General features: G+C 44.0%; 1 pseudogene; it reads right to left on the minus strand.

The window, feature by feature from the left end:
* Positions 1 to 946: 946 nt before the first annotated feature.
* On the minus strand, positions 947 to 3,799 carry LOC119344138 (annotated as a pseudogene).
* Between the last annotated feature and the right edge of the window lie 6,855 nt (positions 3,800 to 10,654).

Consider the following 10,654-nt stretch of genomic DNA (forward strand, 5'->3'; position numbering starts at 1 on the left):
AAACTACCTTTCTCTCGCGCCCTCGTCCTCCTCCACCCTCTCTTTGTAGCCGTCGTATTAGCTTGTTGTCACTTTTGAGGCCATCAAGCCGGAAGGAGCGCTTCAACGCCTTGACCAAACAGTGCCTCTATGCCCGCCTCGACACACGCTACTCGTAATGCATCGTATGTACCATTTGACCTTGTCTCGCCAATCCTTCTTCGTGTTTCCTTCCTCCTCTTCCCCTTCTCTTGCACCACCCATCTGCCCACCGTGACGATTGTTTGTGTGTGTCCAATCATTTGCGTTAGGTTTGTCTTTGATGAAAGTTATTATGAAAAGTGACACGTGGAGTTCAATGTCACACTAGGCTATAGAACCCGCTAGCTAGCTAAGACTGTGTGGATATGTGTGTTTCTGATCTAACAACATGTCCTTTTGTCTGGACTTCCACTTTCTATGAATTTCCTTTCATATTTAGTTGCCCGTGTGTTTCTTCTACTTTTCCCCTGCAACATACTAATTATATTTGCAAACTATTGCAGGCTTTAACCTCTCTATGCAATTCGTTTCATTTTGTGCAATACCTTTATTTATATGAATACAAGTTGTTGAGAGCACTCTAAAGTGCAATCTAGCTACAATGCTAGAAACTAATGATATCCTATCACCACGAGTATATGTATAGTAGTCAAGACCCACAATGCCACAACACTTTCTACAGTATGTATATGCATATTGATCTATGTTGATTTCATGCTCTTGCAAACCATTTTTTTTTATGAACAAAAAGCTCAGAGTACCTCCAATTACATTTCGTGAAATCCTCTCACATAACGCCTTACATCTAATACAAAATTATGTTACATCTAAAACACAATTATGTAACGCCTTACATCTTCTAATTGAAGGAGTACCACAATTATACAAACAACTAATACGTGGCCTCCATCGGCACCATACCTTCTCACAGCAAGAGGCGTGTATGTTTTCCAATATCCTTAAACATATTAGGCCTCTCTCTTTTCGGCACATATGTCCACCCAACTATTACCTCCAGCACCGCACAACCCATCTTGCGAATAAGCACTTGATCGGAATATCCTAGAGTGAGGGCAAGGTGTTCACACGCGTCACCACCAACAAGGAAGAGCGCCAACTTCCGATCTAGCGAGATAGCTACCACGCTCCGAGTTAACGGGATGGACTCACCATCGCCGACTACCGTCGGACTGCCCGCTGATTCGTATAGAACGATTTGATCCTTGAAGTTTCCGGGAGTCGAAGCGGCTACTCTTGAGATATTACATGGGCCCTTCAAAACATTGATTGCAATGGTGGCTTCCACGGGTTCGTGAACCAGTGCACATAAAAACTCCACGTCACTCAGGAAACTATACACACTGACCGTCATGGTTTACTTGTATGTAGGGATGCAAACCCAATTGAATTCCGTTATGCCTTTACTGAAAACTCTATCTGCCCCTCCATCACACTTGATCTTTAAATCAGTCTCAAAATAAACGTTGTCTATTGGAACAAGCGCTCGACATGGATCTATCAAAGATAACATATCATCCTGCAAAAGGGTTCAGGGAAAGAAAACATGTCAAACACGCCTTACATTTCCAAGCAAAAACGGTGGAGTGATATAATAAGCAGCAATTAACAAGGCGAGGAACAAAGATCAAGGTACATACGGGAGAGCTGATGAGCTGGGGATCATCCCTTTCACGCCTAAACAGATAGACGCATCTGTAGTCGACATAGTCCCTCGCTATAACGGTTCCAAACACGCTGATCGGATAGCCAACATCCGATTCACGCGCCTTGACAGAAATGACATTGAGGCAATATCGTTGGATCGACTCGGGTGAAGGTAACTTGTGGAGCGGGGGACCACGTTGGAAGCTAGCTGCACATGAATAAATAAAAGCCATGATAACAAATCAAAACCAACATGTAACACATGCATACTCATATATTGATATTGTGTCGTGCAGTGAAGACCTAGAAGAAGAAGAAGAAGTTTGATGATGGTGACAAAAAATTGTGGTATCGACACTCACACTCTTTGTCGAAGTCGAAGAAGGCTAGGTTCTCAAAGTTGTGGTATCGACTACACTTGAAAGCATTGAGCTTGGGTTCGTATTGGGTGAAGTCTTGGCAACGGACTATGTTAAGAGCCGCCAACGCCTTCTCCACCAACTTGAGGTCATGATTGGCGTCGTCGAAGACGGGATAATATTTGAGAAGGCATATGCTTCGGAGCGCCTCTATCCTGGCCGCATGTATTCCTCGGGATAGACGAGGTCATGGCACGGTCAAAGCTCATCTTCAGGTTTTGCAGTTCATAACCACGTTGGTATATACAGGTTGTCCACTGTGATCAACCTACGAAGTGGTAGGCCACTGCTCCCCTGACCCTGCTACATGCTACCTAGACAAAAGACACCAGGAAGCGGACAAGGACAAGAAAACTCACAGAAAGTCATTGTGCGCATGCGCGTAAGAGTTCTCTCTCTTTATCTCTCATGTCCTTGCTAGCATTTGGGTTGTGTTGCAGAGAAAGAGGGACGCTGCAGATTGGACCGCTATTAGAGGGCTGGCAACTCCTTCGTTGAGAAAAAAGTGTGGGCTTTGAATGAGAGAGAACTTGGGGCTGAGAGAACAACTCGCTTTGAGAAACTGAAGGGATAGAACCTGTGAGAGGAGTGAGAGAGAGAAACAGTGTCATTCTGAACTTGCTTTTTTTTAACTTGAGTGTGAGAGTATGAGAGAAAGCCTTTTATTTTCGTAGGTAAAAGAGAGCTTGTGCAGCATATGAGAGGGTGAGAAAAGAGATAGCTTGCGTGAGAAAGATTGAGCATGCATGTGACAGAGCTTTGAAGGAGAGACATGCATGGACCTCATACAATAATGCTTTTTGTGCTGGGAGATGCTGGCACTGTGTGAAAAACAACAAAACCATACAAGTCTACTGCCGGCCACTATTCCTGGAGGAGGACCTACGAAGCAGACCTACAGAACTACTCCTGCTAATCGAGAGTTTAAGTGCCCACAGGTTCTCCTCGCATCTCGAGACACACAACAGTGGCGGATGGCCAAGATAGCAGGGCTCCGAAGCATATGCGTGAAAGATCCGCGTCCGTCGAAGACGCCCCTGATGTCGAGGATATGGCAGGTCTCGCGTGGCGACTTCCCCTTGATCTTGTCGGCGAGGGCCCGGCAGCTCAGGCCGAGGAGCCCTTGGACCTCGAGCTTCTCCGAAGCCTGCGATGTAACAGTAACTAGCACGATCAATATATATGCTTCAAAGCTCAAAAGTTGAATTGTCTCCAATAAAAAACTCAAAAGTTGAAGTAAAAAAAATATGGTGCAAGCAAGCACATGATTAGTTGCTGGTTATGTGGTTGTAGAAGAGATGGAGAGGAAACAAATTGATTAATGAATCACCAGGATGAGATCGTAGAGGGTGTCGAGGTCGACGCTGCCGATGAACCCCGCGTCCCAATCGCCGCCGAGGGCCCGGTCGTCGTCGGTGGCAATGGCGTGCCTCTTGCAGTAGTGCAGAACCTTGGGTAGGACGTCGGCTCGGATGGAGCGGAGCAAGATATGGGTGTACTTGGTCTCGTCGCCGTCGGCGGGGACGATGTAGTTGTCGCGGTCGAGCTCCATCCTACGACGTAAGAAGGTGGAACCACGAAATCCACGCCCTCCTGGCTCCGCAGCGCCACCATCTCCATCCTCGTCGTCGTCGTCGTCGTCTCTTCCGCCGCCATGGATTCCTTGGATTTGTTTCTGCCTGCAAATTAAGTGCAGGGCTGCCTACAAGTACAATAGATTGCATAGAGTACCTAGCTGGACGTGGACTCCTACAACTACAATTCAATTCCATCTCGGACAAGGCCTCCGCTGTCCGCTCCGAATCCAATTACAGTACGACCTAGCAAGTACTCCTTTTTTTTTCTTTTTTTTTCTTTTTTCTTTCAAAAAGGGGACTCCCCGGCCTCTACATCAGAACGATACATACGGCCACACTTTATTAAATCGAAAATGTTAACGCCCACACGTGTGGGCGTTAGCCAACTCGTCCACACGCCTTCATCACCATCCAGTAACTTCTGCACGAATCTTGGCACGAATTAGCTGATTTTTTATGCCACGTAGGACAACTCGCGTGTGTGGTGTGTGAGAGAGGTCACTCACACATCCGTTTTACCACACGGAGGGGCCGGTGTGTGGGCGTTTAGCAGTTCGCCCACACACCAGTTTTCAGTCACGCACAAGGGCTGGTGTGTGGGCGTTTGCCATCTCGCCCACACACCCGCCTCCTCTCCCGCACCCAAGTTGTCAGTTGCCATGCGTTTTGCAGTGTACATGGGAACTGCCCTAGTATGATTGCAAGCAGATGGCAACTCTTTTTTTTTACCCGAACATGTCAGTTGCCATATGTTTTGCATGGTACATGACAAACTGCCCTAGCATGCACGTAAGCAGATGACAACTCTTTTTTTTAAATGGCAACTACCCGTGCTTGTGAGCACATGGCAACTCTCTCTTTTACCCGAAAATGTCTTTGCCATGCCTTTTTTTGTAGCGCTACATGGCAACTGCCTAGTGTTAGTAGGTGGCAACTCCTAAAGTTTTGAAATCATGGCAACTGCAGTAGACCAGACCACACATGGCAACAGCTGTAGTTGTCCAAAAAATGGCAATCTGGAACTTTGACCTGAGATGGCAACTGCAGTTGAGCAAACATGGCAACTGTAGTTGTCCGACATGGCATCCATAGTTCAGCGACATGGCAACTGCACTTAAACGAACATGGACGAGGGTCCGACCCGTGGCAACTGCGGGGCGCACGGTAAAGTGTCACGTGGGGCGTGCGGGACCACGAGGTACGAGGCCTGACGTACCGCGCGTGTGGGCGTTATCTATTTCGCCCACACGCACGCGTGTAAGAGGGGCCGGGAGGGAAAAAAGAGGCGTGTGGGCGCTAATTATTTTGCCCACACACAGACGTGTGGGCTGGTCCTCTTAGGCACCACAGAGAACGTGTGGGCAGATTTCTTAACGCCCATACGTGTGGCAGTTATCGGCGTCCTATTAAATAAACAAATAGTTCGACAAAGGTCTTAACGCCACGAAGAGGTAAAGAAAAGCTCATACAGAGCCTAAAACAAGTGATCAAAAGTGCCACAACCGGCCGACATAAACAAGGAAAGAAAACTAATTGCCTATCCTATTACATGACCGTCATCCAAATCGGTTGAATATATCCTGTGCTACCATCTCCCGCCGGATAGATCCAGTAACCAAACGCTCCCTGGCCTCCGTCGGAGTGGGTAGTGACCACATACGGATCAACTCAGTGGCTCGGAAGATAACCTGCAAAAAGTGAAAGTTTGTTGCTCTGTTAAAAACCATATCATTTCTGCAGTTCCATACTGCCCACAATAAAGCACATACTCCTACGCGAATATGTCACGCTGTATCGGCCTCTATCCCATTAAGCCACGTTCCAAATAATGTGTTGACGGAATTCGGAGGAGTAATATTAAAGGCTATGTGCACCGTCTGCCATAGCACTTTTGCTAGCGGGCAGTCAAGAAAGAGGTGTTTGATAATTTCATCCTGATCACAAAAGCTACATCTAGTAGATCCTGTCCAGTTGCGCTTTGTCAGATTGTCCTTGGTTAAAATGACTTGTTTATGTACAAACCACATAAACACTTTAATTTTCAGGGGAACTTTAACTTTCCAAACATGTTTGGAACTAGGAATGGAACTAGAGTTTATAACATCGAGATACATCGATTTAACTGTAAACTCCCCATTCGTAGTAAGCTTCCATCGCAACTGATCGGTCTGTTGAGACAGTTGGACCTCCATCAATCTACTCACTAAATGGAGCCAAACTTCACAACGGTTACTGATGACCCACAAGTATAGGGGATCTATCGTAGTCCTTTCGATAAGTAAGAATGTCAAACCCAACGAGGAGCAGAAGGAAATGATAAGCGGTTTCCAGCAAGGTATTCTCTGCAAGTACTGAAATAAGTGGTAACAGATAGTTTTGTGATAGGATAATTTGTAACGAGCAACAAGTAACAAAAGTAAATAAAGTGCAGCAAGGTGGCCCAATCCTTTTTGTAGCAAAGGACAAGTCTGGACAAACTCTTATATAGAGAAAAGCGCTCCCGAGGACACATGGGAATATCGTCAATCTAGTTTTCATCACGTTCATATGGTTCGCGTTCGGTACTTTGATAATTTGGTATGTGGGTGGACCGGTGCTTGGGTACTATCCTTACTTGGACAAGCATCCCACTTATGATTAACCTCTATTGCAAGCATCCGCAACTACAACAAAAGTATTAAGGTAAACCTAACCATAGCATGAAACATGTGGATCCAAATCAGCCCCTTACGAAGCAACACATAAACTAGGGTTTAAGCTTCTGTCACTCTAGCAACCCATCATCTACTTATTACTTCCCAATGCCTTCCTCTAGGCCCAAATAATGGTGAAGTGTTATGTAGTCGACGTTCACATAACACCACTAGAGGAGAGACAACATACATGTCATCAAAATATCGAACGAATATCGAACAAATACCAAACTCACATGACTACTAATAGCAAGACTTCTCCCATGTCCTCAGGAACAAACGTAACTACTCACAAAGCATATTCATGTTCATAATCAGAGGGGTGTTAATATGCATATAGGATCTGAACATATGATCTTCCGCCAAATAAACCAACTAGCATCAACTACAAGGAGTAATTAACACTACTAGCAACCTACTAGTACCAATCCCGGCCTTGAAGACAAGAATTGGATACAAGAGATGAACTAGGGTTTTGAGAGGAGATGGTGCTGATGAAGATGTTGATGGAGATTGCCCTCTCCCGATGAGAGGAGCGTTGGTGATGACGATGGCGATGATTTCCCCCTCCCGAAGGGAAGTTTCCCCGGCAGAACAGCTCCACCAGAGCCCTAGATTGGTTCTGCCAAGGTTCCGCCTCGTGACGGCGGAGTTTCGTCCGAGAAGATGGCTTCTTATTTTTTTCCCCATCGAAAGACTTCATATAGCAGAAGATGGCCACCGGAGGGCCACCAGGGGCCCCACGAGGTAGGGGGCGCGCCCAGGGGGGTAGGGCGCGCCCCCCACCGTCGTGGGCAGGGTGTGGCCCCCCTGGTGAACTTCTTCCGCTGAGTATTTTTTATATATTCTAAAAACGTCTTCCGTGAAGTTTCGGGACTTTTGGAGCTGTGCAGAATAGGTCTCTAATATTTGCTCCTTTCCCAGCCCAGAATCCTAGTTGCCGACATTCTCCCTCTTTATGTAAACCTTGTAAAATAAGAGAGAATAGGCATAAGTATTGTGACATAATGTGTAATAACAGCCCATAATGCAATAAATATCGATATAAAAGCATGATGCAAAATTGACGTATCAACTCCCCCAAGCTTAGACCTCGCTTGTCCTCAAGCGAAAGCCGAAATCGAAAAATATGTCCACATGTTTAGAGATAGAGGTGTCGATAAAAATAAAATACGGACATGATGGCATCATGATCATTCTTATAATTCTTGTCATATAATCTCTTATGCTAGAGTAATAATTCAATCACAATTTTAAATATGAATCGTAAACTTCATTGAAAACTAACAAACTATAATCTCAGTCATTGGAGCAATTGCAATTTATCATAACATAGGAAAGAGTCAATGTATAAGAGCTTTTCATCAAGTCCACATACTCAACTATCATATAGTCTTTCATAATTGCTGACACTCAAGCAATGCTGACACTCACTCAATACTTATGGGTATGGAGTTTTAATCGGACATAGAGAAAAGATAGGGGCTTATAGTTTTGCCTCCCAACGTTTTACCTCAAGGGTAATGTCAACAATAATAGTTCATGAAAACTCACATCCAATTAGCCATATATACCAGGATCATTCCAACATACTGTGCTTGCCAAAGGATAAAATGTAAAAAGGAAGGGTGAAGATCACCATGACTCTTATGCAAGGTAGGAGATAAAAGTAAAAGATAGGCCCTTCGTAGAGGGAAGCAGAGGTTGTCATGCGCTTTTATGGTTGGATGCACAAAATCTTAGTGCGAAAGAACGTCACTTTATATTGCCACTTGTGATATGGACCTTTATTATGCAGTCTGTTGCTTTTATTTCTTCCATATCACACGATCGTATAAAGCTTATTTTCTCCCACACTAATAAGTCATACATATTTAGAGAGCAATTTTTATTGCTTGCACCGATGACAACTTACTTGGAGGATCTTACTCAATCCATACGTAGGTATGATGGACTCTCATGACAAAACTGGTTTAAGGGTATTTGGAAGCACAAGTAGTATCTGTACTTGGTGCGATGAATTTGGCTAGCATGAGGGAGAAAGGCAAACTCAACATGTTGGAGGATCCAAGACAATATAATTTATCTCAGATGTAAGAAAACATAACCCATTACGTTGTCTTCCTTGTCCAACGTCAACTCTTTAGCATGTCATATTTTAATGAGTGCTCACAATCATAAAAGATGTCCAAGATAGTATATTTATATGTGAAGACCTCTCTTTCTTTATTACTTCCTATTAATTGCAATCATGACCAAAACTATGTTTGTCAACTCTCAACAACTTTTATTCATCATACTTTCTCTATGTGAGCTCATTACTCTCCATAAGATCCATATGATCTCTTTGTTTCCTTTTTTTATTTATTTCTCTTTTTTTTTATTCACTTAGGATCATGGCAAAATAATCAAGCCCTTGACTCAACACTAGTCTTTATTATATAGCTCACGGACTCGATTACATAGAGGGATCATAAAGCAATACTCAAAACTAGATCATGCCATAAACTTTATTCTACTAGATCAAGATAATATCAAAAGGATCAAACTAAGAAAAACGGTAAAGATAAAAGTGATGGTGATACGATACCGGGGCACTCCCCCAAGGTTGGCAGTTGCCAAGGGGAGTGCCCATACCCATGTGATTATGTTTCTCTTTTGGGGGATGGTGATGTGATGTTCTTGGCGATGATGCCCCTCAAGATATGATTCTCCTCCTCGAGCTTGTTGACTTGCTGCTTGAGGTCCATTATTTCCTTTCGGAGTTTTCCTGTAACAGCCAAAGCTCCCTGCACCCAAGGGTGCTGCATAGCTACGGGAGAACCAGTGACACTTTTTTTCATATTCTCATAAGAAAGAAATCTAACATTGGAAGGGATAACCGAGTTTGGAATAGCCGAGCTCTCCAGTTCTCCCATTGTGAATCCAGCTTGGAGGTGGGAAGTGACTTCTTGATCCTCTTCCATCGCATCTATCCTCTTCAAATCAGCCTCCATCTCTTCCTCCGTTGCTGGCCCAAGGAGGTCAACATGGTTGTTTGTCGCTGATCTCGGTGCCGGATGAGACACCCGGCTCTCCCCGACTGACTCTTGTGAAAACATCCTGCTCTAATCTGCAGCAGCAACAACTCGAAACACAAACAGAGGATAATTGCGTGATGCGGGAGTCAAAACCCCCGAGAGATTATATAATGAATTTTTACCGACCAAAATACATATCGTGCAAGAAAACGGAGTCCGGAAAGCGCACGAGGTGCCCACGAGGTAGGGGGGCGCGCCCTCCACCCTCGTGGAGCCCTCGTGTCATTCCCGGACTGCTTCTTATTTTTCTATTTTTCTAAATATTCCAAAACAGAGAAATATTGCCTTTAGAACTGTTTTGGAGTCGGTTTACTTACCGTACCACATACCTATTCCTTTTTGAAGTCTGAAACGTTCCGGAAAGTGTCCCTTATGTATTCCCCCGGGGTTACGGTTTCAATAACATTGGTTTCAACATTTATGGGATTACCTGAGATATAATGTTTGATTCTTTGACCGTTCACCACCTTTGGATTTGTGCCTTCGAAGTTGTTGATTTTTATGGCACCGGAACGATAGACCTCCTCGATAACGTAAGGACCTTCCCATTTAGAGAGAAGTTTTCCTGCAAAAAATCTTAAACGAGGATTGTCTAACAATACATAATCACCTACATTAAACTCACGCTTTTGTATCCTTTTATCATGCCATCTTTTAAGTTTTTCTTTAAACAACTTGGCATTTTCGTAAGCTTGGGTTCCCCATTCATCAAGTGAGCTAATATCAAATAACCTCTTCTCACCGGCAAGTTTAAAATCATAATTGAGTTCTTTAATAGCCCAATAAGCCTTATGTTCTAGTTCGAGAGGTAAGTGACATGCTTTTCCATAGACCATTTTATACGGAGACATACCCATAGGATTTTTATATGCAGTTCTATAGGCCCATAATGCATCATCAAGTTTCTTGGACCAATTCTTTCTAGACCTATTAACAGTCTTTTGCAAAATTAATTTGACCTCTCTATTACTCAATTCTACTTGACCACTAGACTGAGGGTGATAAGGGGATGCAATTCTATGATTAACATCATACTTACCAAGCATTTTACGGAAAGCACCATGAATAAAATGTGAACCACCATCAGTCATTAAATATCTATGGACTCCAAACCTTGGAAAAATAACTTCTTTAAGCATTTTAATAGAAGTGTTATGATCAGCACTACTAGTTGGAATAGCTTCTACCCACTTAGTAAC

This window comes from Triticum dicoccoides, unplaced genomic scaffold, assembly GCF_002162155.2.
Source record: "Triticum dicoccoides isolate Atlit2015 ecotype Zavitan unplaced genomic scaffold, WEW_v2.0 scaffold154875, whole genome shotgun sequence".
NCBI lineage: Eukaryota > Viridiplantae > Streptophyta > Magnoliopsida > Poales > Poaceae > Triticum > Triticum dicoccoides.